Source organism: Pithys albifrons, chromosome 6 (genome assembly GCF_047495875.1).
Source record: "Pithys albifrons albifrons isolate INPA30051 chromosome 6, PitAlb_v1, whole genome shotgun sequence".
NCBI lineage: Eukaryota > Metazoa > Chordata > Aves > Passeriformes > Thamnophilidae > Pithys > Pithys albifrons.
Window position 1 is genome coordinate 11,377,249 of NC_092463.1, and position 23,543 is coordinate 11,400,791.

At 46.4% G+C, this 23,543-nt stretch overlaps 1 protein-coding gene across 1 annotated transcript in view; it reads right to left on the bottom strand.

The window, feature by feature from the left end:
- Positions 1-1,423: 1,423 nt before the first annotated feature.
- Positions 1,424-23,543, bottom strand: part of TECPR2 (tectonin beta-propeller repeat containing 2) — a 106,509-nt gene continuing 84,389 nt past the window's right edge. Inside the window, exon 20 of the transcript XR_011697987.1 lies at positions 1,424-2,475. The gene's annotated coding sequence lies outside the window, so the exon portion shown is untranslated. The remainder of the gene's footprint in view (positions 2,476-23,543) is intronic.

The following is a 23,543-nucleotide window of genomic DNA, read 5'->3' on the forward strand; positions in this document are numbered from 1 at the left end:
GGGGGGGGGGTAAGAAGGGAAAAAAATAGCACCTTTTCTTTCAGAATTGCCTGGAAACAGTATAGAAACAGTTACTTTGTTTTTATGTGCAGTAAACCCTCACTAGATGGCTCCTTACAGCAAGTAAATATATTCCCCACAGAAAGAACACTGATGTGGCATAATCTGTGTGAGAGCGGAGGTAGCGTGATGCTAACGGAGCTTTGTTGCTGGCTGTGCCTTTTCCATGGAAAAGCAGTGTCTGACACGGTTGTGTGTGGGTGAATTACCGATGGCACCGCTCTGCGAGTCATGAACTGTGAGTCACATGGGCATGGGTGGCTCAGGAACGTCAAAAATGCCACTTACCCTTTTCTGTAGGTTTTTATATTAATCCGTTTCACATTCAACTTTCTAATTCAGAAAACAGAACTGGGTTGCAGTCAAGGGTACCAGCAGTGGAGATCCTGGTGGGGAAACAGCTGATCCCAGCAGCCAAGGTAATAGATGGTATAAAGGCTGAAACCCCAAATATCATCTAATCACTCCTAAAACGAAGAAGCGATGCTGGCTTCTGAAATGCCCCCTGTTACCATCACAAGAACATGTTATTTATAATATGTATATTGGCAGGATGTTCTGGGCAGAAGAGCAAAAAGAAATGAGCTGTCATCTGCAGTTAACCTCTCATTCACACATCACTGTGTGCACTCAGTGGTTCAAGGTCATGCAAGTTGATTGTGCCCTCATTAATGAGCAGTGTTAATTGGTGTCTATCCTGCTTTGAGATTAACATGTATATTATGTGTTAAAAGTACTGCAGACTGTGAAGGAGCTCTATGATACACAAATGCGTACTTGCCCTGCATAGGGAGCTAGAGGGAGAGGTTGTGTTGTGAAGTGCTAGGACTGATTTAAATCCACCAACAATTCCAACCTGGGCAGCCCATGTCTCTGCAAGACAGCCTGGAGCTGGCTCGAGGGCTGGGTGACTTCTCCTGGCAGAGCTCTGACACCATCCCCTGGCTCCCCACTCTGGCTCTTGTTAAACCCCTGAGCACTCTGCCTACAGCCCATTTTTCAAGGTGAATTAGCAGTGATTTTAGTTTCCCTTAGACCCCCAGGCTGTAAGCTCTGGCCATCAGCAGCTCAGAAGGTGATTTAACTGCCCTGGGGGTCAGAGTAAACAGATGCAGTGGAAGGTTATCCATCCCCATATAAACTACCCCTGCTCAGAAGTCAGTGGCAGGGGAGCTAGGTCGGCTCCTGGTCTGTCTGTCAGCAGCCCTAAAGGTTTTATCCAGCCTCTTTTCTCTCACTTTTCCCTCTGCCCATGTGCTGGTGTGGTGCTAACTTGGAATGAGCTCAAGTACACAGACCCACAAGCCTCACCTCTTCTCAGGAGGGAGAGAAAACAAGATCTGACAGAGTGGCAGACTTGGACATCATGAAAAGACCTTTTATTCTTTCCCTGAAAGCTGCTGAAAATGAGCACAGATAAATACCCTGAACCAGGTCATAATCAACACACAACATTGAGGCAAATGTGTGAATTAGAGAATTATGGCAATTACATTAAATAACCCAGTGGAATATTTTAAATGCTCAAAAGAAGAGAGTCACATGTCTCATAAACAAGGACAAGCCATGCCAGACCAATATAAGAATATACTAATAAAGTAATATTTGATCATCTAATTAATGGAGCTGTTATCTTCCCATAACAACACGGGGCTTAGAGCATTTACATTGTTGAACATTTTGTCTCAATGTTTAAAAACAAGTAGCACCCCACAGACCTTTCCTTTTCACAGCAGCATTCCCTTGAAATGTGGTTGTTTACTTCAGGCCGCGAAGGCCGGATTAACAGCGGAGATTGTTTGCTTTAAATTATACACACAAATATTATTGCCCTTGCTTCTGCCACTAACAAGCTATTTAATAAGTGTCAAAGTGGCAAAGCTTACTGACTGCAAAAGTGAAAGGGTCAAATTCGTGCATCCAGAAATAATACTGACACCTTCCTCTCTTTTCATGAAATGTACTTGCAGCAGGCAGCCTTAAAGTGCTTCCAACTTTCATAGCAACCAGGAGAAGCAGCTCATGAGTCAGCCCAAAGAGGAAATACGTCATTAGCCAGGGAGTTTTTGACATATGCAAAACTGTCGACGTGTCTAGGCATCCAGGGAGGAATTTTTATAATATTGGTTGTAGTCAGCAGTTTATTGCCCCGGTCGTGGGTGTGGGCAGGTACCTCAGTGGCTGAAGCTGTGATTGCCCCTAACATGACTGAGCATTCACACCGTGGCTCTCATGCTCCTCCTTCTCAAGACAGGAAACAGACGAGTCATATTGGGTTTTTGATAGCTGCTGGAAAGACCCAACTAAGTCCTTACAGCTGCACCTTGAGTTCCTCTTCATCCTCCTTATTGTGTTCACTGCAAAAAAGGGGTAGGGCTCTTATCTCAGCTTTCTGCAGTTCCAGCCCTTCTGCAACTGAATGAAAACAAACAGAAAGAAAAAAGCAATCAGCTTCATATGTTTTCTTGCCTGTGTAAATTATGCATCACACTCATTATAGGAGAAAAGGAAGATGCAGATTTGGAAATCAGTTGTGAGTTTCTCCATATTTCTTACAGTTATGCAAGTGTTACAGCTGCATACACAGGGGACTTTCTTTTTTCATGCAGCTTTACACCAAAATAAAGGCCTCAGTTGTTCTAGTTGGTGATTAGGCTCAATATTATGCCTCTGGGAATGGGAGGCATGGGGACTCAGAGCAACAGAAAACTTAATGAGTTCTTTATTTGAAGAAGAAAAAAATTTTCAAAATGTTTTCCAGAGCTCACATGAGAGATTCAGAGGCTCTTACCTCTTCAGAAAGATGCAGCTCCTCCAGGTGAAAAAATGAACCCTCATCTACCTCTAGCAGCCCCTCACCAAAGGTTTCCATGCCCTCTGCTCCAAAGCTGAGCTGTGGTGCACAAAATCTCTCACAGGTTAAAATGAAGTTGCTGACCCTTTACTAGATCTTTGTACCAATATGGCTCATACTGGCATGTCTCCCTGCAGGACTTGGGATCCACAGTAGGATCACTCAGAAACCAATCTTTAGTTGCACAACAAGCTCCAGAAAGACAAGGAGTACAATCAGTGAATTTGCATACACACACCTTGGAAGGGAGCTTGCAAGTGGTCCATGAACCAGTCTTAGGAGGCCTCTGTTTTGGACAGGTTCCTGTGTCCAAGTCTGACCCAAGAACTTCAGACCTCAAAATGGAAACTGCTGCACCATGAGCTGAAGGGACAGTGACCCTGCCCAGAAGGAGCAAAAGGGAAATATTGCTCTCTGGAAATGTCTTCGGATATAGGTAATTTTTATGATTTGGGCTTATTTTTTTTAAATTTTAGTATTTTATAAAATGAAATAAATAAAACCAAAACTCAATCTCAGAATTGCTTGCAGAGCAGAGAATCCACACTGTCACTTTGAGGCAGAGTCTCCTGGTGCTTGTGACATCTACCCAGGGAGAACGCTGCAGAGGCCACAAACCCCAACAGCAGCTGGCCCAGCACTGGAGCCATGGGCCAGCTTCAGATCCCAGCAGCTCAGCCAATAACATGCCCTGCATCCCAGGACTCTGCCAGCATTGCTGCTGGGACACAGCACTTCCAGCACTGAGCCCCTTGTTTGATAGGGCCACCCATGGGCACCTGTTGAAGATGACCCTACTGCCAGCCCTGTATACATTAGGAGGTAAAGGCACAATGGTAAAAGCTACCCAGTGTCTTATTTTATCCCAATTCAGATGTCCTTAAAGCAGTGAGCTGTGCCTGGTGCATCCAAGTGCACTGAAACCTGCACATAAAAGAGGACAGGCAAAACAATCATGTAAAATGCTGAGAATAGTAGAAGTGGTCACCCCGTGTATCTGGGCTGCTAAGAAAGCATTTTCAATTAAATGAAACACAGAGCAAAAGAAAAATGCTCTCATCATACGTGATAGTGTCTCCTGGGCTGCCTTATACTGAGATGAAAAAGAAAAAATTACTCATGCAAAGCCCACATCATCCATAATCTGCAATGCATTTGGACGGAGGGAGATCGTCCTTACCCCAAACCATGTGTGTCTGGCTTTAAGCCAGCACAAGTCAGGCTCAGCCAGCCTGTGTGCCATCCTGCATGTCCTGGATTCAGCGCTTGTCTCCAGGATTCAGCATTTCTTTCCATGTTCACAGCTGAATCACTCTTGCATCAGCAGCATCACCGTGGGCAGTGTTGCCTCTCTAAGGCATGTGAGAGGCCAGACCCCCAGCCCAGCTCTGCTTGAGATGGCAGTGGCAGAGGACCTCTTCTAGGATACTGTGTCAGACTTCTGCAGGGCCTTGTGCAACTTTTTTTTTTAATCTTAAATTAAAATTTAAGCTTCAAAGGCATAGATCTAGGGGGTCTCTTCATGCAGACACTGTATTTCCTGGAACAGATCCTTTAATTTTCTGGTGAGACGGAGTTGGAGACATTTGTATTCAAATCCTTATTTAGGCTCTAATGCTCTTTAGTATTGGAGATAGGGATTTTAGACTGGAAATGGCACTCTTGACTTTACTATCACCCCAAACAGACAATCAAATTTTAAGCTGCTATTTCTTCTCCAGTCTTCTTATGCCATTACCAACACTCTCCCAGAAACTGTAATTATTCTGCCACATCTACTCTACTAATAAAATTTATTCTGCTCTGTGTTTTCTCCCCCATTTTCTTCTTAAGTCTTACACCATCAAATAAAATCAAGGTTTTCATTTGTAACGTGGTCATCAGCAGCTCAGCTTTTACTTACAGTTCTTTGAACAGGCTACAGGGATGCCAGACGTGTAGAAATGTAATGTAATAGCATATACTGTGGTGCAACCTCCAAGCATCATTTTCTATGGGATGACCCACAATACCCTGTCCTTTTAGGGGGGGTTTAGCCCTGCAGAGGATAACAGTAGTGGTTCTAATAATTTTGCTGGATGTTAAAAGTAGGCATGATCTAGTTTGTAACCCTGTGTGAACACAGCAGGGCTTTGTAACCTCCAAGGGCCCTTGCAGAACAGCCCCAGCTTGGGGATCTCTCAGGGCTTTAGAAGCTCCTGTTTTGCTTTGTGCCAGCTAAAAACCACAGGGATGTACATCACTGGCTGGTGCTGAGGCAAGGGCAGAAGGACCTGCAGGTTCCAGTCCAGGTGCAAGGCCACATCCCTCTAAAAACACACTGACTGAAACTTCTTTTGAAGGATTGAGTGCATTTAAATTCTCAACTATGCACAAAAATTATGATGAATCTACACAAAAGACTTGTTTGAATCTCAGCTTATTCCCAGATTTGCTCATCTTCCTTTTGCTGGTGGCTTTAGGAGCAGCAGCTTTTGTAGCTCTCCAGCAAAGGATTCATTCTCAAGGAACCCTTCTGTGCAGGTATGCCTGTGGTGTCCACACGATCTCATAGAATCATAGAATCAATTGGGTTGGAAAAGACCTCCGAGATCATCGAGTCCAACCCATGCACCTCCTTTGCTCCCAAAGATGAAGGTTTTTCCCTCAAAAGTTCACACCTGATCTGGGATGCACGGGCAGAGCCTCCCACTCTCAAACACTTAACTACCAGGCCGGGGGCCCAGGAGAGTTTTGTTTCATAGGCTGATATTGCTCCTACTTTTGAAAAAAACCCCCACATCCCACATTAAGGATGAACTGGAAATTTGCTGCACGTTCCCTTCACAGAAAACAGAAACTCTAAAAAACTTGGAAGAGGGGGGGCGGGGGGAGTAATCAGTCATCATTTCCAAAAGGCAACAAGACAACATCCATTTATATAGTGTCACATTCCCTCATCTAAAGCCAATAACAAACACCAAATAAACAAAATAGGCAAACACATTCACTGCTTTTAGATATAGGGAATACTGCAAAGAAGTAGTTAGGAATATATTTTCATATTCTCTGTGTGTGGATGTTCATTGCTTTGGGAGCAGCTTTCCATGAGCACTCCAGCTAACAAGCTTGCAGCAGAATGATCTTTGAGAGCAAATTTTGAAAGAAGCGCTAGAAAATATATCTCAGAAGACAATTTGGAGTAGCTAATCATAAAAAACTTCATACTGGACACCTAATTTAGGAGCTCTGATCAGCTTTTCAGCAGCTAGAAATATAACACTTCATCTGCTTGTCCAGTCAGAGCAGGTGTGTGTGACTCACAGCCACCCTCTCAGGAAGTTATCACTCACTGGAAATCAGAGTTGAATCTCAGAAAAGTCCTAAGTGAGAAAAAAAGTGTGATTGTGAGAGTGTGTGTGTGTGTGTGTGTGTGTGTGTGTGTGTGTGTGTGTGTGTGTGTGTCAGGGGCTTCCCTTGAGTACATTATTTACTGTGAATTACTTGGGCAGCCCTAGATTTTATTTGATAATTTTTCCCTTGATGTGCTCCATAGAAAGGAAATGTTAGCATTAACCAAAGCTAATCCATGGCACAGTTGGGAAGGGGATTATTTTGCCAATGATTATTTTCTCTAAATATGAAATTGTGATCAAAGCAATATGGTTCTGAATTTTTTCTGCATTTTTTAGCTTTGTAGTATGGTCCTTCTTAATAGTAAGTTACTGCTACAAACATGCTGTGAATTTCCAATATAGCAAAGCTTTAATAATTTGCAGCCATAATTGTTCCTGCTTCAGTCTCCAATTCAATTTGGTGTGGAATTCCCATCTCCCTACACAAAGCTTAACTCAATGGTATCTGTGTGAGACAGACTATGAAACTTGTCTGGTATAATGGACTTCATTAAAGGATAGACAAATTATTTTCATCTGTAATCTAATTTAAATGGAAAAAAGGGCTTTTGAATAAATATTTTTCCTTCAAAAGTTATTGATTTCTGTGGGAAAAGAGGGATGGTTATTGTTGTTCATTTTTTCCTTTGTTTTCATAAAGGGTTTGAAAATTATTTTCTGGTTGAATTATTTCTTTGGTTGAAATAACAAATATTTAAGCCAGGAATGGAAACAACATCTTTTTATTTTACTGAAGAGTCAGACTGTGCAAGGAGTTTCACTTTCTTGCCTGCCCAGCTATAACCTCTTCGATGCTAAAAAACAAGCTTGTGGGCTGACAGAACAGGCATCACCCACCTCCAGAGTTTGGTGGCCATTTCTTTGCATATGTGCAGATTTGGTAGCCTCAAACCATTTTTCAGTCAAGCCTGAAAGTAGCAAGTTATGTGATTTAAGCACAGATATCTGTTTTTAAGAGGCAGCCTGCACTGGCACAAGACTATTAACCCTAACATGAACATGAACAGACTAATAACAGGTTGGTGGAGAGTCTTATTCAAGCCCTGCACATGGCAGTAAATTACTCCCTTGATGAATAAAAGCCATTACTTAGTATTTAGCATCATAGCAAGAAGCCTCTTCGGCCTGTTCCTAACAGAGATGTTACAGTTAATTTAGTGTAAAATTATCACCTGCTGTACAATAAAACAACAAACTGCAGTCAAATAATCTCTTAATAAATGAAAATGTGTAATAAACTGTGTCAGCACCACAGAGACTTGGCAAGGCTGAATACCCTAAAGGTACCAATCCAAACAAATTCACCATACAATATATGGCCTATGTCATTTCTGGTTCTTATCAGAGATGATTCATCTGGGAATCCTTGGCACTGAGTTTTACCTCTAAAGGCCAGGCAGTTATTGCAATGATATAATTTCTGCCACATTAGTTAAATATAATACCTGAAAGCCCCTTTATAGGGATCTATAAATTTGTTGTAAACATATGCTGTAGATGAGCATATGTAATCTACAAAATGTAATAAACATTCAGTCAACTTCCTCTCCTTGAGGAGCAGGAAGAGGTCAAATGAACACTGTGCCAAGAAAAACACAGGCACCCGAAGGTAAGCCTAATGTTGCTTCTGTTACTCATTGTGATAAATAGGTAGGTAGGTGGGTAGGTAGGTAGGTAGGTAGGTAGGTAGGTAGGTAGGTAGGTAGGTAGGTAGGTAGGTAGGTAGGTAGAAAATAGACAGACAGACAGATATATCCATATACACACACACAGACCCATATCTCTGATGAAGAGGAAAAGGCAGAGGGGGCATGAGTCCAGCAGCAGCCAGAGGGACCTGTGGCCACTCTTGCTGCCTGCAGTCTGTCAGCTCCAATGTTGATGTACATGGATAATAAAGGCCCCCCAAGTCACTGCAGTTCAGCACAGTCCTTCTGCTGGCCTCTTCTGACCACAGGAAAGCCGTGGATATGTTCTGTGCTGCCTAAAATCTGTCTTTGGTGGGGATTCAAATGCTCCTTCTACTCAGTATGAAACAAACAAATAAATAAATAGAGGGAAATCAAAAAAGGAAAGGAAAGCCACGGACCAAAAGCTGGGTAACATTTTTTGCAGTCAGCCAGGCTCAGACTTTGAGCAGCTTGTCTGAGAGCCAGGCTGAGCAGCATTAACAGACTTTCTGACGTATGAGGAAGTTAAGGAAGAGTTTCCCCATTCCCTTGCTGCTCTGGGAAGAGGAAAGCAGCGTGCTCAGCAGGCACTGCCTGCCCAGAAGTCCAAGGCCATCCATTTGGAAACAACAAAGAGACAGCAAAAAGGCTTTGCATTTCTGTGCCCCAACCTCACACCAGCTGCTTTAGTGAACACCAGGAGCCTGGTGCCCCTCAGCCATGCAGGGTTTTTGCTGGTGTGGGGAGCAGGTTGCCCCTCCTGGAGCTGGCACAGGGCATGTCTCCAGAGCTGCTGACTCACAGCCTCTGTTCCTGGAGGGAGGCCGAAGGTGGACTGCAGCACAGGCCATTCACACTTTCACACTATACTTATTCTTGTTTTGTTTCACACAGCTCACAAGGCAGGAGCAAGGGACAGCTGGTGACAGCTGAAAATGATGTAGGGTCAGGGCAGGACACAGCAGGATGCAGCTACCTAGCAGAAATTTTAAATAAGCATCACTATCAAGAGCCTTTTTCGCCCAGAAATATTAGTCAAATCATGAAAACCTGCAAAATTACTTCTGTTTGTGTGCAGTGTCTTCTATATAAATCCCATACCCACTAACACAGCAAATCCCACACTTTATTATAAAGTCCAACTAGAATAATGGCTTCACTTGAGACAAATTGGGAGCTGTCTGGCCCTCCATGCCCGCCCTCAGAAGGGCTGCCCACAGTGCAGGTCAGCACTGGATAACCCTTTATATTAAGCATCCATCTGCTAGCCCCATTATAATGCAACCCTCACTGGTATAAACAACCCTGCCCCATCAATATTTCCAACCTTAGTCCAGTACCATGGGCAGCAGGAATGACCTTTCCAGTCTACTGGCTCACACCTATCTTCCAGGCTGTTGCTGAGGTCTTTACACAGGTAATTGTGCCCCAAAATTGCTTAGGTCTCCATCTCTCCAAGGTGATTTCTGCAGAAGAGTGATGCAACAATTTCTCTCAGGCTTTCAGGGTAGGGAAAGAGGCTGTGCTGATGCATAAATTTGGCAGGGCATTTGGTAAAACAAGACTGTTCCAGTCCCTACTGCCAGAGGATGGCCAGCATGTCTTTTTCTGTTCTTGTTCCTGGCTAGCAGGTTGGCAAAGTACCACTGCAGAACTGTAAGATGTTTGGGTGCTGCTACAGGGCTGGGTGCAACCCCTGTGATGGTGTGAGCAGTAAGAAGGTTCAGGATCCCACACTCAACTGCCCTATAGCTCTTGTAGGGCACGTACCATACCGGGCAGCACTGAAGGCAGAACATGTCTCTCGTGTCACTGGTGCACTCCTACCATTGTTAAACTGAAGGGGCCCTCCCGCCAGCAGCTGTTTTCCAAAGACAGGGCCACCCAATCCATGGCAGGCCTCTGAGCCTCAAGGGCCTCCATGAGTGGGGTCAGGGGCATCAGTTTGTTCACTTTACACCACCACAGTGGCAAAGCACAGATCCAACACACATCCCTCTTAAAAGGCTGAAACCAATCATTTAAGATCAGGAAATTAAAATGACAGCTAGAGAAGACGTCCTCCACCCACCTCCCTCCTTGGGAGGCTCCATTCCTGTATAAACATCCTCTATTGTTAACTTCTCTAGACAGCACTTTCGTCAAGCTATGAGAGCAAATACTTCAAACTGAGTTAAGACCAGTAAAAGATAAATACAGCATTTTTCCTCAATTACATCAAACAGTAATAGATCATTAGACTATGCCAGTGCCTTCTGGTAGCAGGAAGGGGCATTGCAAAGGTGGAGCTGATGGCATCTGCCCCCTGCCCTGCCAGGGGTCTCAGCTGTCAGAGGTTGGCAGCCCAGGCACGCTCCTGATGTGGGGGACAACTGGTGTCTAACTCGGCCTCAGGGGCAAACTGAAATGTAAAGTGCTCTGTGCTTCAAGCTGATACTAAGATTTTCCTCACTTTTAAGAACGCTCTTGATCAAAATGGTGAAACATTCACTACTTTGAGCAGTTTAACATCTGCACCTCCCAGCACAGTCTCTGTCCTGTCACACTACCCATGTGTGCTTGCAAAGGTAAGAACAAAAATAAAAAAAGCAGTGCAATAAAAATATCTTTTTTCCATTATGAGGCCAGGAACAGTATATATATCCATTTTTATTGATACAGTGCTTGAGAAAGTTCCTGCCTGACCAGCAGTTTGACGTACGCAGGCTGCCAGGCACCAGCTCTCAGAGCTGGAGCACAGAATTGGGCCAAGTCTCCTCCAGCAGGTTTATCTCAGAATCATCCTCTCTGAAGGAGCAGAGAAAGGAAACTGGATAGCCAAAGACTGAACATAATCCTTCAGCTTTAAGTTATAAAACAAATGGGGAAGCACTCTCCCAACACCAAGCTGGGACCAAGAAGAGGACTTAGAAGTAATGGGGGTTTGCCTTTATATATCCTTTTCATTCTAAAGATGGAAGGAAAGAGTGAAGCAAGTCGGTTTTATTACAATGATTCATGAACAGAAAACTGGAGAGGCCTTTGGAGACTCATGAGGGGACCCTAAGACTTGCAGGTGGCTGTGCTCTTTGCCTGGCTGCACATATTTGCATGGAGGAGATATCTACAGCTGCTTCTCCTCTGGCAGAGGGAAACCAGCATATCTATTGTCTGTGTCTGTCACAAAGGAGACATTGCCAATAACAGGATGCTATAGAAAACCTTGTCACTTCCAAGAGGGGCTGAGCCTGGCTCAGTCTGATACCTCCAGCCAAGGGAAGCTGATACAACTCCAGGACCTGGCCACCAAGTCCCGGCACTGACCAAAAGGAAGTCCCAGCAGTGGGACTATTGATCTGCCTCGGTTTGTGGTCCACAACTGATGCCTGACAGGAAGCTCTGCCTGCAGATCCATCCACCACAGGGCAGGAAACAGAACCCTCAAAAGTGAAGGAAACGGGCAGAGCCGAGGGCAAGGCAGTCTTGGGAGCAGAAGTCAGAGACCCACCTGCTGGTCAGTCTGATCACAGGCTGAGTCCTGAGGGGCAGCAGGACTGTATGTCCATCCCCCCATCCTCCCACCCTTCTGCATCTGTGTGCTGGCTGCTAAAACAGTTAAACCACCCCAACCCGCTATAGTTTCAGTTTATCACACATCACGTACAGCTCTCTTGGTGCTTGCTGTCTCTCATGATGTTTGCTTCCCTCAAAATATCACCCTATAAAAATACCTCATTTGGCTGGAAGAGGGAGTTTGGGGTTTTTTTATGAGGCTTTGGGTTGAGGGGTTTTTTTACCAAGCAAAATCACTTTGGCCTCCTATAACTGAAAGGAGAGAAGGGAGGGGATCAGTGTGATCCATAGCCTGGTTGTGCTGTTAGAGAGGGACTGTAGTTTCCTTATTCCATCCCAGAAGAGCCCCACTGTCTGTAAGGCTGGTGACTGTATGATCTTACTCTGGCAATGAAAGGGACAGACCACTGCCTGCACTTGTGTTCTCACTGCTGTCAACAGGGTACCCACTGAGTCTCCCTTTCCAAAAAAAATCTCCAGCCTCAGCATGTACCTTTCTTTGTATTATGAAAATGGCTATTTATATGATTATTATTGCTACTGGTACTTCAGGTTGGTGTGAAATTAAATATTTGGTTTAGTGCTGAAACATGGAATTCATGTTCTTAGTTAAAATTACTAAGAGTGGAGTGAAAAATAGAAAAAAAATTGAAAAAAAAAGTTGTTTGAAATTTTTAGGAAAAACAGCAAACTGTTCAGCTTTACTTTTCTTTACCTTTCAGCCATTTCAATGTCACTGAATTTTTGCTTTTTTTGTTGAAGAAACCCAACCACTCCAGTTATGAGCTGTAAAGCTGAGAAAAAAAAACAAGGAAAGTTTCGCTTTTTCACAGCCTTTATCTCTTGCCAAATTAGATGTGGCTTTTGCCTGAAGTGCAGTTATATTACTGCAGAGGTGGCCATGTAGAGAGGATTTTCTCATAAGACCCATGGCCACTGCCATAACTTACATCCTCATACAGGATTCACTCTACTCATCGGAGATGACTTTGCTTTCTGTTTTGCCCAGTCCTGGATTTTCCCTTCCCCCATCCAAGGCAAAGCCATGTTTGCACAGTGGTGTACATTGTGTATCAAGGGTAAGGAACATGGGCAGCAAACCAGCATCCCTTTGCTGCAGGCCAGGGATGCCCCCACTGCTGTCTTCCTGGGGATACACCATGCCCAGGGTGCTGGGGTGTGTGGGACCACGTTGAACTCATATGCCTGACTGCACAGCTCATAGCATGCCCTTCCCATGAAGGACATGTGTGGAAAGGTGATGCTTTGACTTTTTGGAGTCACTTTTGATCTACACCACCACTACAGCTGATTTAGAGATTCCTGTAGGAATGGCACTTCACTTCTGGTTGCATTTGGTCCCTCATGATTACTTGGGTGGTGACAAGGATCAGGATTTGAGCCTGTATTTTGGGTCATTATTTTGATAATAACTTCTGCTTAACAGATATTTTGCCCTCTCTGCTGAGTGCAAACCTCACACAGAACCAAAAGCTCTCTGGAAATGCATTAAAATGGAAAACTATTTATATTTCAGAGAAGGACCCTTTCCATAAGCACCTTTGATAGACTCCATGGATAGCTGTTATTCTATTTTCCCAGAGACCCTATTACAGTAATAGAGCAGGGAAGGAATGTGTTTTAAGTGATGTGGAAGCTGTTAAACGTTTTCACCAGGTCTGTCAGAAATTCATGTAGAGAAACTGAAGATGCAAAAACAATACTCACAGCAAAAAATTCCTACAATCCAGTTTCCAGGATACCAGTGCTGTTTTGCATGTGCTCAGCCATCAGCTATGAGCAGGATCTGTTCTGCCTGGGAGGTAAAAAGTTTTCCTGTATCACACCCCAGTTTCCTCTGCCTATAACCTGTACTGCTGTACAAGCTGGGAAGAGCAGCAACTGAGACCTCCAGACACAATTACACCCATGTAACCAGAATTACAGAGGGTGGATATTGCAGAAAGAAACCAACAGACAGGAGAGACCTACCTGCCAAACAGCAGAGATGGTCGCACCACAGCCACATCCCTGTGATTTGGACTTTTCCCTTGTTTGCATTTCTTTCCCTGCTCTATGGTACGAGCATGGTAGCTACATCCTGAGCACTCCACACCAGCATAGTTGAGCACTGGTGTCTCCAAATTTATTGCTCATTAACTAAAACTGAGCTCTCATGTGCTGGGAGATGGAGCAGGAGAGGCTGCGGCAGAGGTTTAGCTTCTTTGGGGTGTAGCTGACAAGGGAGAGCCCTCCCACCACAACATGGCTTTCTGAGCCCTGTGCCTGGTGTTGGGACTGCAGATCTAGGCATAGCCAGTGCTCATACCCAGGAGAAGTTCCTGGTACAGATCTGGGAATGGAAAACAGCTCCGTGGGACAAGCTCTGCTCATGTGTGCACAGCATGGATATAACCACAGCAGCATAATCAACAGAGAAACAGCAAAACAGCCACCCCAGGATTACTCCAGAGAGAGAAGTGAGTCCACTTTTATCCTTATTAGCAGGGAAAAGAAAATTCAATTGCACTCTCTCTGAAATAAGCAGCTTGATAGTTTGGTTCTGTTCCTTTCCTTTTTTTCCATTCCTATGGACCTTGGTCCTCTTTTTCTTGCTTTGACTATCCAGGTTTTCCTCTCAGTGTAACCAAACACATAACTATCCTGAAACCATTTTCTCCTCTCCCAGGAGAGGAGAAATATTAAAACACCGGTCTTTCTCCCTCAGTTCATCTCTTCTCTACTTTCCACAGATTCCTTTTCCCTTAACCTTAATTTTCTTCTGCTGAAAAAGTCCCTCAAAATAACTAATCCTTCCTGCCTTCTCTCTCTGCCTCCCACCTCCGGTTTCCCCATCCCTGCTCCTCTCCTGCTTCTGTCTTCTTCCCTTTCATCTGGTTTCTCTCCACCACCTGTTCTCTCCACACACACAGCTCTCTCTTCCTTCCCAGTCTATCTTCGCCCTATTATCATTTTTTCACTTGTGCTAATTAGGCCCTCGGCAAATATCTTCTCTGCTTCCCCTCCCCCTCTCTCCCTTGCATGACGTCCTAACATTTTCCCCTCTGAGGTTGCCTTTAATGCCCTCCTGTGATGAAGAGGTCACCCAGTGCTTCCGGAGGTCTGGGTGGGCTCTGACATCCCCTGTTAAAGCACCTTGCTCAGAGAGCTGCCCATCCCCACGCTACGTGTCCGTCTGCCCCCGTGTGCAGCTCAGCACCGGCGAGGAGCCACCGCAGTGATGATCCGCCCAACCGGGGCTCGCTCCCTTAATTAAGGGAAGGAGGTCAGATCATTACCAGCAGGTCAGGCTGCCAGCGCCGGCTGTGTGAGCACAGCCACGCCACCGTCTGCCTCCCCGAGAATCCCTCCCCAGCCCTGCATGCAAACTCCTCCGCTGCAGACCCAAACCACAGCCAATGCGGCTGCCGGCAAGGGCTGCGCCTCTCTGCCTGTGAGGGGGAGCTGAGCTACACAGGAGCATTTCATCTCAGAGTCGCTGCCCTCAAGGACATATGTTATAGCAGCAGTGTGACTTACAGAGTCTTGCTCTGCATCCTGGTGGCACATTCCCAAGTCTCCAAATAGCTCGGGTCACTGATAAATTGTAGGACTCAGATGCCAAACCCTTGATATCTGGGATGGCTCTAGTTAAGAAGCAGAGAGGGGAGGTTTGTGGCTGCTGAGGAACCCAGCCCATTGCTGGGTGAGGTCAGAGGGGTTTGGGGTCTGTACTACTACACTTGTAGTATTGTCAAAGCTGGGTTGGAAGAAAGTTTTCCCTCCCAAAAACACCTTTGAACTGCTTTTCCCAGGGGTATTTTTCTCACCACGGGATCCCCAGGCAAAGATTTCTCCAGCTATCAGAATGCAAAATGCTTGCAAAGAAAATCAGTTCAGCTCAGTATATTTTGTTTCAATGTCAAGGTCATTTTTCCTCCTGATCATCATTTGTCAGAGCAACAAAAGCCCTACTATTGGACAAGCCCCTGACTGTGCTAAATATGAAACTATGACCTCTCTGGTGCAAAGGTAATCATCTAGACAATTAACTGATGTTTTGGAATCATTTGGAACAAGAAAAGTAAATTTTTTAAACTTTGAAAGCATTGAGACATCACTTATGTTGCAGTAGCAGTGGCTCATACACACAATCCACCTGAGGATGCAGGAGGGGAACAGCCACTGTGGCCAGCACTGCTTGGAACACCCAAACTTTGCCTCTTTCCAGGCTGCCTATAAAGGCTCTAGGGGATGGCAGGTACCAGCTTACAGGAGGTAACTGAGGAACTGAGTGTTGAGACATGTAAGTGCATGGTCAACTCCACCCAAGTGTGTCACCCAAAGCCCAGTTTTGCTGAGCACAGCCCCAGCAGTTCCCCACCTGCAGCCTCACTGCTGAGAGCACCAGGCTGTGCAGACACTTTAGCAGATTTGCCCCAGCTCATCACAGCCCCTCCCCAAACCATGAGGAGCCCACAGGGAGCCAGCGGGACCAAAGACCAGAAAAGGGCTCTGTTGAACATACATGACAGCTGGCACAGGGACACCACTGTCCCTCCCCAGCCCTGCAGGGCCTTTCAGAGGACAACAAGCCACCGCAGCTGCATCTCTGCACTGCAGCTCTTCCCGCTTGGAGGAACACCCGCTTGGGATGTGTCTGACCCCACATGAACCTTCTCCCTCCTTCCCCTGCCAACTGCAAATGCGTCACTGAGGGATATTGCCAGAGCCAGCCCCAGTGAGAAGTCGGGTGCCTTTTATTGCAAAATTGATGAAAATGAAGCACTCTGCACACAAAACCATATCAAAAAATATTTTGACAGGGATAAAGTTGTTCTCATTTTTTACATCACCAAGTCTAAAGGATTTTATTTTAAATTAAAACAAAATTTTCAGCTGATTTCTTTCTCTCTCTCTCTCCCTTGGCTTTAAAAACTGTGTTAGCAAACACCACAGTACAGTGGCAGTGCCATATACTCCCAAACAGCCTCCTCACTGACCTCACAGCACAGGCAGCAAATGAAAGACTACTTTAAATTGCTCTCTGCTTTTCCCTTTGCCTCCCACTCTCTGCTCCCCAGGACACAGCTCCAGCTGGGACTACTGAGCAACATAGCCCCTCCTCTCTTCCACAAATACCACACTTCTCACTGTGTCAGGAATAGACCTTCCAGGGTTGGGCTACACCCCTTCTGCTGCCTCTGGGTTTGTGGAGACTGAGGACCACATGAGCTCCTCCCCATTTCAGGGCTAGTGGTCTATGCCTCAGCAGAGCTTTGCCTGGGCTGGGTTGCCCAAGTACATTGGCAGTCCCCTGGGATCTGTGTTTCTGCCCACCTAAAACACTGTTCCTTTGCTGTAGTTGCCAGCTGCAGGGTGGGATGATCATGCCTGTCTCCAGCCATGGCATCACCCTCACCAAGCACCACCACCAGCAGCACATTACCTACAGTCCACAACCAATCCTGATCAGGTATGAGCACAGGGAAATTGAATTACCTTGAATGCTGTGATTGGCTGGGTGCTACGTGCCAGGGCTGTGCCAGCTGTGGGAAGATGGGTAATCTCCAATGAACCATGAAGCTGGAGCAGCCCTGACAAACTCTATCTGATCTAGTACCAACCCAGCTGATACAGTTTACTTGTCAGAATGTTTTAAGCCCATTTGGATGTGCAGCAGGAGCTCATGCTGCACCACTGCTCTGTAGCAAGGGGGTTGTGACAGCAGTGATCCAGATTCCAGGTATTCACTGCATCAGCAAACCAAGCTCATGGTTCTCCTCTCTTCTAGCTTCTGGTATTCAGGTCAGACAAATCTGCATCCTGGCATGAAGGGAAAAGCAGTAGCATATTTTAACTGTGCTTATTATTAAACAGTAGCAACAACCCTGGCCAGCCAAAAAGGGAGAATTTTAAAGCAGCAACAGACTTCAGATGGAATTAACAACACATATTCTGGAGATGAGGTACTGGTGCAAGAGGAAGCAGTAGAGACAAGACTAGCAGTGCTTTCCTGTTAACAGCAGTGATTCATCCAAGAGAGTTAACCAAGTTTCTCTGGAACATAGAGCAAGGTTTGTCCCTACAGTTATTTGAAAAAGTCTTCATTCTGAAAGTTTGTTTTAAGTTTTCTATTAAGCATCAGCAGTTTTCTTGTCCACTCTTTCCAGGAAAACCTTTAGAAAGGTTGAAGGGGAGGAAGAAGGCAGTTCAAGGATGTCTGCAAGTTAATTAAAAAATCAGCATGGAATGCTGTTCTGTTTGAGCATCTGATTTTCTAAAGGTTCCAAACTACTTTATTTTTTTACTGATTTTTTAGAAATTTTGGTATATTTCCATTTGGACATATTTCCAGACAGCTGTAGTGTTAGTTTTACACACCCTCTGCCTGAGCTAGGCCTAAATTTCCCCCAACTCTGGCATGGAAATTGCTCTTGGAGAGATGCAGGCAAGGTGCAGCATCCCCTCCCACCCCAATGGCCAAAGCTGGGTGAGGGGCTGGTAGAACACTGAGAGCTCCGAGGGCTGCAGCTGCCCTGGGGCAGGTATTGAGGCAGGTCTCAGGGCTGGAAGCTCCAAAGCTGATGTCAGCAGTGGAAGAATCAGGCATGGAGACAGGACTCATCCCAGTCCTGGTGAATCAAGGGTAAACCCTGGCTCCCACAACACCAGTCCTATAATGGACATGAACATTTAAAAATCTTGGTTGTTGCACCCTAAATAGGAAAAAACCTCCACATTGAATGTGTATTTTCTGAAGCTTTTAAAAGACTTGTTCCTCACTGTACGCTGCCAAGGGCTGTCTGAGCCGTCTGGAGTAGAGGAACAGGACAGATACCTGGAGTTAGAGTCACCATTGTCAACTCACAGCCCACACAGGCTTCCCATTCCAGTGGCAGACAACAGCCACACACAAAAGTGGCCTTTCAAATCAAATTCCTAAAACCCAACAGGCTGCATCCTGGTTCACAAGGAAACCACTGAAGAAGTGCATTTCCCCCCCTGTAAACCTTGTCAAAGGGCAAATACCCCACACCAGCTTGGCTGAAACCCCTCTCAGCCTGGCAGTTTTCTCCTTGCCTCTCTGTGCTGCTCCACAAAGGACCTGGGTGTATTTGTATCCAGAAATTTCCATAGCTTTGTGTGCTGTGAGCCCCTCGTGCCTGACTGGGACCCCACCCAGGCTGTTGACATGACCCTTTGGGCCCTGAAGGGTTTGCTAAGGAGGTCAAACTCCAAAACGTTCTCCAGGATGCACAAGCAGCCCCATGGAGGTAGGAGTGGGAGAGCAAGGAGCCAAGACTAGAGGCAGAAACATGTTTTGGGAAGGGATCGAGCTTCCCATGCTGGGTCTTTTCATCACACCCCCTCCAGCTCTGTACATGGTGATGCAAACCCAGACTGGACCAGGCTTCTAGAAGGGAAGTCAAAGCTTGCTCCCTGTCCATTCCCTTCTGGACCTGTACACCCTTCAGTTGCCACCTACATGCTACACACTGAGCCCCCACTGAAACATCACCTGTTGAAGATGCTTTGAGAATCCAACAGGCCTCTGGACATGGCAGGCACTCACCACACTTTCTGCTGCCCACATTCCTCACTTATCCTTTCTCTAGAGCTTTTGGGATGAGGACTATCCTGCCCTGCCCAGCACCTCTAATACTAAACATTACTGGATAACAAAATATAATGCCTCCTTGCCACTGGCAGACACCTCTCATGGGCTTTGTGAAGGGAGAAAAATGTGTTTTCAAGGGCTTTTTATGCCTTTGGAAGCTTCCCCCACAAAAACAAAAGGGGGACACAAGCATGCTCTTTCCACAATCAGCAATAAAGTGTTACACAGCTCGGAAGCTGAACCTGAGATTACAAAGTAAAACTAAGTTGAAATTTAGTACTTTTGCCTTAAGTCAAGAAGTTGCATTTTCAGTGAAACCTTAATTACTTCTTCCAGCTCTAGGTCTTAAATAAGCCTGTCTGTCAAAAGCTCACAGATTGGGTTGAGGTGGAAATTTCTGCGTAACCAAATCTGGAGCAGATGAAGTTAAAGAAAAATGAACCACAGAAGAAAAACAAAATGACACAATGTAGTGAGCTGGAATTAATTTTGCTTCCTTGCCAGCCTTCTGGAAGGGGTCACCAGGTCCCACATGCCAGTTCCCAAGGCATTGGACAGGAGGAGAGAAGAGTTACTACAGTGTTAATGCAGTGAAAACACCTACCAAAAGTTGAAGAAAGCCTAGAATAACTAAAGGCAAACTTCATTAGGTCACTCCTCAGCACAGCTGCATTTTATCATCTTCCAAGGTCAGTTTTCATGTGAGAGAATGTCAAAGTCAGCAATTCAGATTTTTTTGTTGATGTGCCATCTTCCAGCAGGTTCCACATTAAATTTAATGGGTGCAATTTCCATCAGGACAAGCAGTTGTTGTGGTGTCGCCTCTCCCATAGGGAGCCCTTGGGTTTGGCTGTATCTACTCCAGAAACCAGCTCTGGGCAGATCCAGGGCCACCCTGGGAATGGAAGTGTTTGGCCACCAAGAGCTGTGAGAGGGTCCCATAGACCCTCCCAGCACAGCTCATGCTGCTTCACAGCCTTCCCTGGGGAGAGAGGTCAGCACATCATGGACAGCAAACAGCAGGAGCTCTGACAGAACAGCAAGAATGTCAAAGTCAAAAGTCACTGTTGAAGCATTAGAGTCTACTGCCAAAGCACATCCCTCCAAAACTTATATGGAGACTTGGCCTTAAATCTCAGATCCACATTTGGAGTAGGTATAGGCTTCTCAGATCATCATCTTCCTCACACTTTACCTACAGGCAAGGGATGTTGCTCAGCTACCATAACAGCTGGGACAGCATTTGGCCCTGGAACAGAATGACCCTGTGCAGAGGAAGGACCACCTGAGTGATGAGTTTGCAGCCATCAATCCATATTCAACAGGGCAGGCACTTTATAGCCACACCACACAGCTGCTGGCACAGCTGCCACAGCCACTGAGCAAGGCTGCCCTCCTTGCTGGCAAAGCCTGGAGCTTTTCCTCAATGAAGGAGCCCAGTCACCCTCACCTCCCCATCCAGCCAGCCCTGTGCACTGCCAGTCCTCCACTCCACAGTTAGTCTGGTCACTGCCCTGGAGCATTCCCCTGCCTCCATTCCCTTTGGGCCCATTCCTGCTGGTTTTGTTGTGCCTGGTCATGTGTAACAAAGGACATTTAGTCGGCTAACCTCCACACCCTTAAAAAAGCAAAAATTAAAAACCCCACAATGAAACTCCATCGTCACAGCTTTCTGGGCCCCCAGCAGAAGCCACACTTCATCACATGCTGTCTCAAAACAGAGTGATGTGATGTTATAACAAACCTTACTCACCCAGACCAGGGAAGGAAGCCAACCCTCTATTTTACCTTCAATATATTGAGTGAAATATAATCCCCCAAATACTATGAAAACGAAGTGCTCCTTGCACCACCTCCCCCTCACCTCGGGGAGAACAAGAGAATAGACAACTCATGACATGCACTGTCACCTCTCACCACACTGTACAGTGCTCAAAGCTCAGAGCAATCATCCTTAACACCTCCAGGGAGGAGAAGGATGTGTCCAGAGCAGGCTTCTCTGCTCGCAGCAGGAACACGTACTTGTCTATGTCATCCATCCCCCCACCCACGCCTTTGCTTTGCCATTTCAGCACTGCTTAGCGCTACTTGGGGCTTTCCCCCTCTTTTCCGAGACATTCGTGGACTAAGTCCTGTCATGTCTCTGTGCTGGGTTGGCAGCGATACAGGAGATGCTCTCACACACCACCGGGGTCCCACTCAGGGATGAGCCGAGCCCGTGGCTCAGTCTCACGCCCGCACAGAAACCACAATCGCCCACAACCATCCCATCCATAGGTGCACTCGTGACATTCCGTGGCCGCCTCGCTCCCTTTCCCACGCCAGATCACATTGCCCTCTAGCGGAGCTGGATTTACAAAAAGCCACCAGCAGCGATGACAATGACTGGGGAAATTAAAGAAAAAAAAAATCCAAACCCAGCAGAGCTGCTCCCAGCCAAGCTCCTCCCTCTCGTGCGGAGCCGGTCTCCGAGAACAGGATCCAACAGGCAGCGATCCCAGCGCAGAGCCCCAGGAGAATGGAAGCCTTCCCAGCCCAGGGAAGCGCTGGCCACGCTGTAAGAAACAACGGAGCCAAGCGCTTGCTGCTCCGTGGTGCTCTAAAACACTTTTCGAGAGGGAAGCTCTCCGATGGTTCGACCGAGGTGGAGGGTTCAAAGTGAGGGGAACAAAGCGGTGTCTCCAAGCTGCTCCAGCCTCCCAGCAGGTTCCACACGGGCATCCCCCCTTAGAACAAGATTTCAAAGCATCTTTCAGGACCTAAGAACTCTCAAGACAGCAGTCCATCCCTTCCAAAGGAAGGGCAGCACAGCTGGGAGCTGGTGGCCCTGTCACTGACAAATAGGGTGCCCTGTGCCAAGGGCCAAGTCCTTAAGCCACAGTTCAGTCCTGAGACACAGGCACTCCCAAAGCCTGGGGGAGGCTGGAGCAGCCCCTTTTCTCAGCAGTGATTTCAGCATGGAATCTTTACCAGCTCCCTCAGAGCACAGCCGCAGGAGAAGCTTCAAGGGAAGACACAAAAAGCCAAGAGGCATCACCAACCACTATGAAAGCTGCCCACCTTCCCAAGAGGTTGATTTCCTTTGCAACCTGACTCCAAATCCAGTAAGGGAGGGTCAAGACCTGGCATGCTAATTGTATTCCCTCCAAGGAACAAGTCAGGGTCTTGACCGGGCTTGGTGGAAAACCAGCACAAGTGAGAGGAGAAATAGACTTTCAAGCCACTCTTCCACCTAAAAATAGTTAAAGGTAAAAGAAACCTTCAAAAGAAAAGGGAAAAATGGCTATTCTTGCTTTACAGGTCAGCAGACAATCCTCACCCTTTGCTCCCTAGAAGTTTTCACCCACTCTAGGATGGCAACAGACACACAGGAGCTCAGGGCCATGCTGTGTCAGGGTATTATCCCAGATATCCTTGGAGAGATGGCCCAACCAGAGTACTCTGGACTTTCTTCAACCCCTCCTCAAGTGCTGTTCAGCAACTTTTGTTTAAAGTTTCTGTTGCTTTGTGGTTTGCAGGGCTGGAAGGCTGCCACTGCATGACTGCACCACCAAGTCATCCAGCTCGATCCAGCATTTGCTGAGGGGAAATTTATCTGGCTCAGATGCTGACCAGAACCTCCCAGGGCCGGTGTTCCCCTTGGACACTCCCAACCTCCACTCCCATAAGAGCATATTGTGATCATTCTGGGCATCACCAGCCACTGGAGAGGTAAGGCCTGTAGGCTGGAGCATGGAGATCCTCATGTCTTCTGGGAGTGTCACCCAGTCAGGAGACAGGTCAGATCACTGTATCCCACCAGGGCATGAAGGCAGGGACCCACATGCAAAGGGCAGCAAAAGTCTTCTCCATCTCCTCATCCACCTCAATCAGAAGGGTTCATACCCCTCCATGAAGGAGTTTCAGCTGTTTCTTTGCCACCAACACTCAAGGATGTTTGGGCACATGGTGCCCATAACTGCTTTTTGGGTTTAATTTCTCCTTCTGTACTCCTTAAAGCCATTGTTCAGGCGTGAACACCATATAGGTGAGGCCCTAGTGCACTGTCTATCCCAGACTGGGCAGAAAAGGAAGGAAAAAAGGTCAGTGCACAAGAAGTGGATAACAGCACAGTGGATAACAGCACAGCTGTCCCTGCTGAGAGAACTGTGTAGGCAAACAGCTCTCAGTTTTCCATTGAAAACTGGAAGCAGATGCTGTGCAATACACTGGGCTAAGGTGCACAGTCCCTTTTGGCTGGCAGTGGGATGCAGCTGTTTACCCACCTTTGGGTATCTTATGGGACTCTACAGCACTCTTCACAAGCCCCTCAGTCTGATCTTTCTCTTTCCTGATCTTGTCCCAGTTTTATTCCTATCCCTTTTCATACATCCACTCAGATCGTCCCAGCC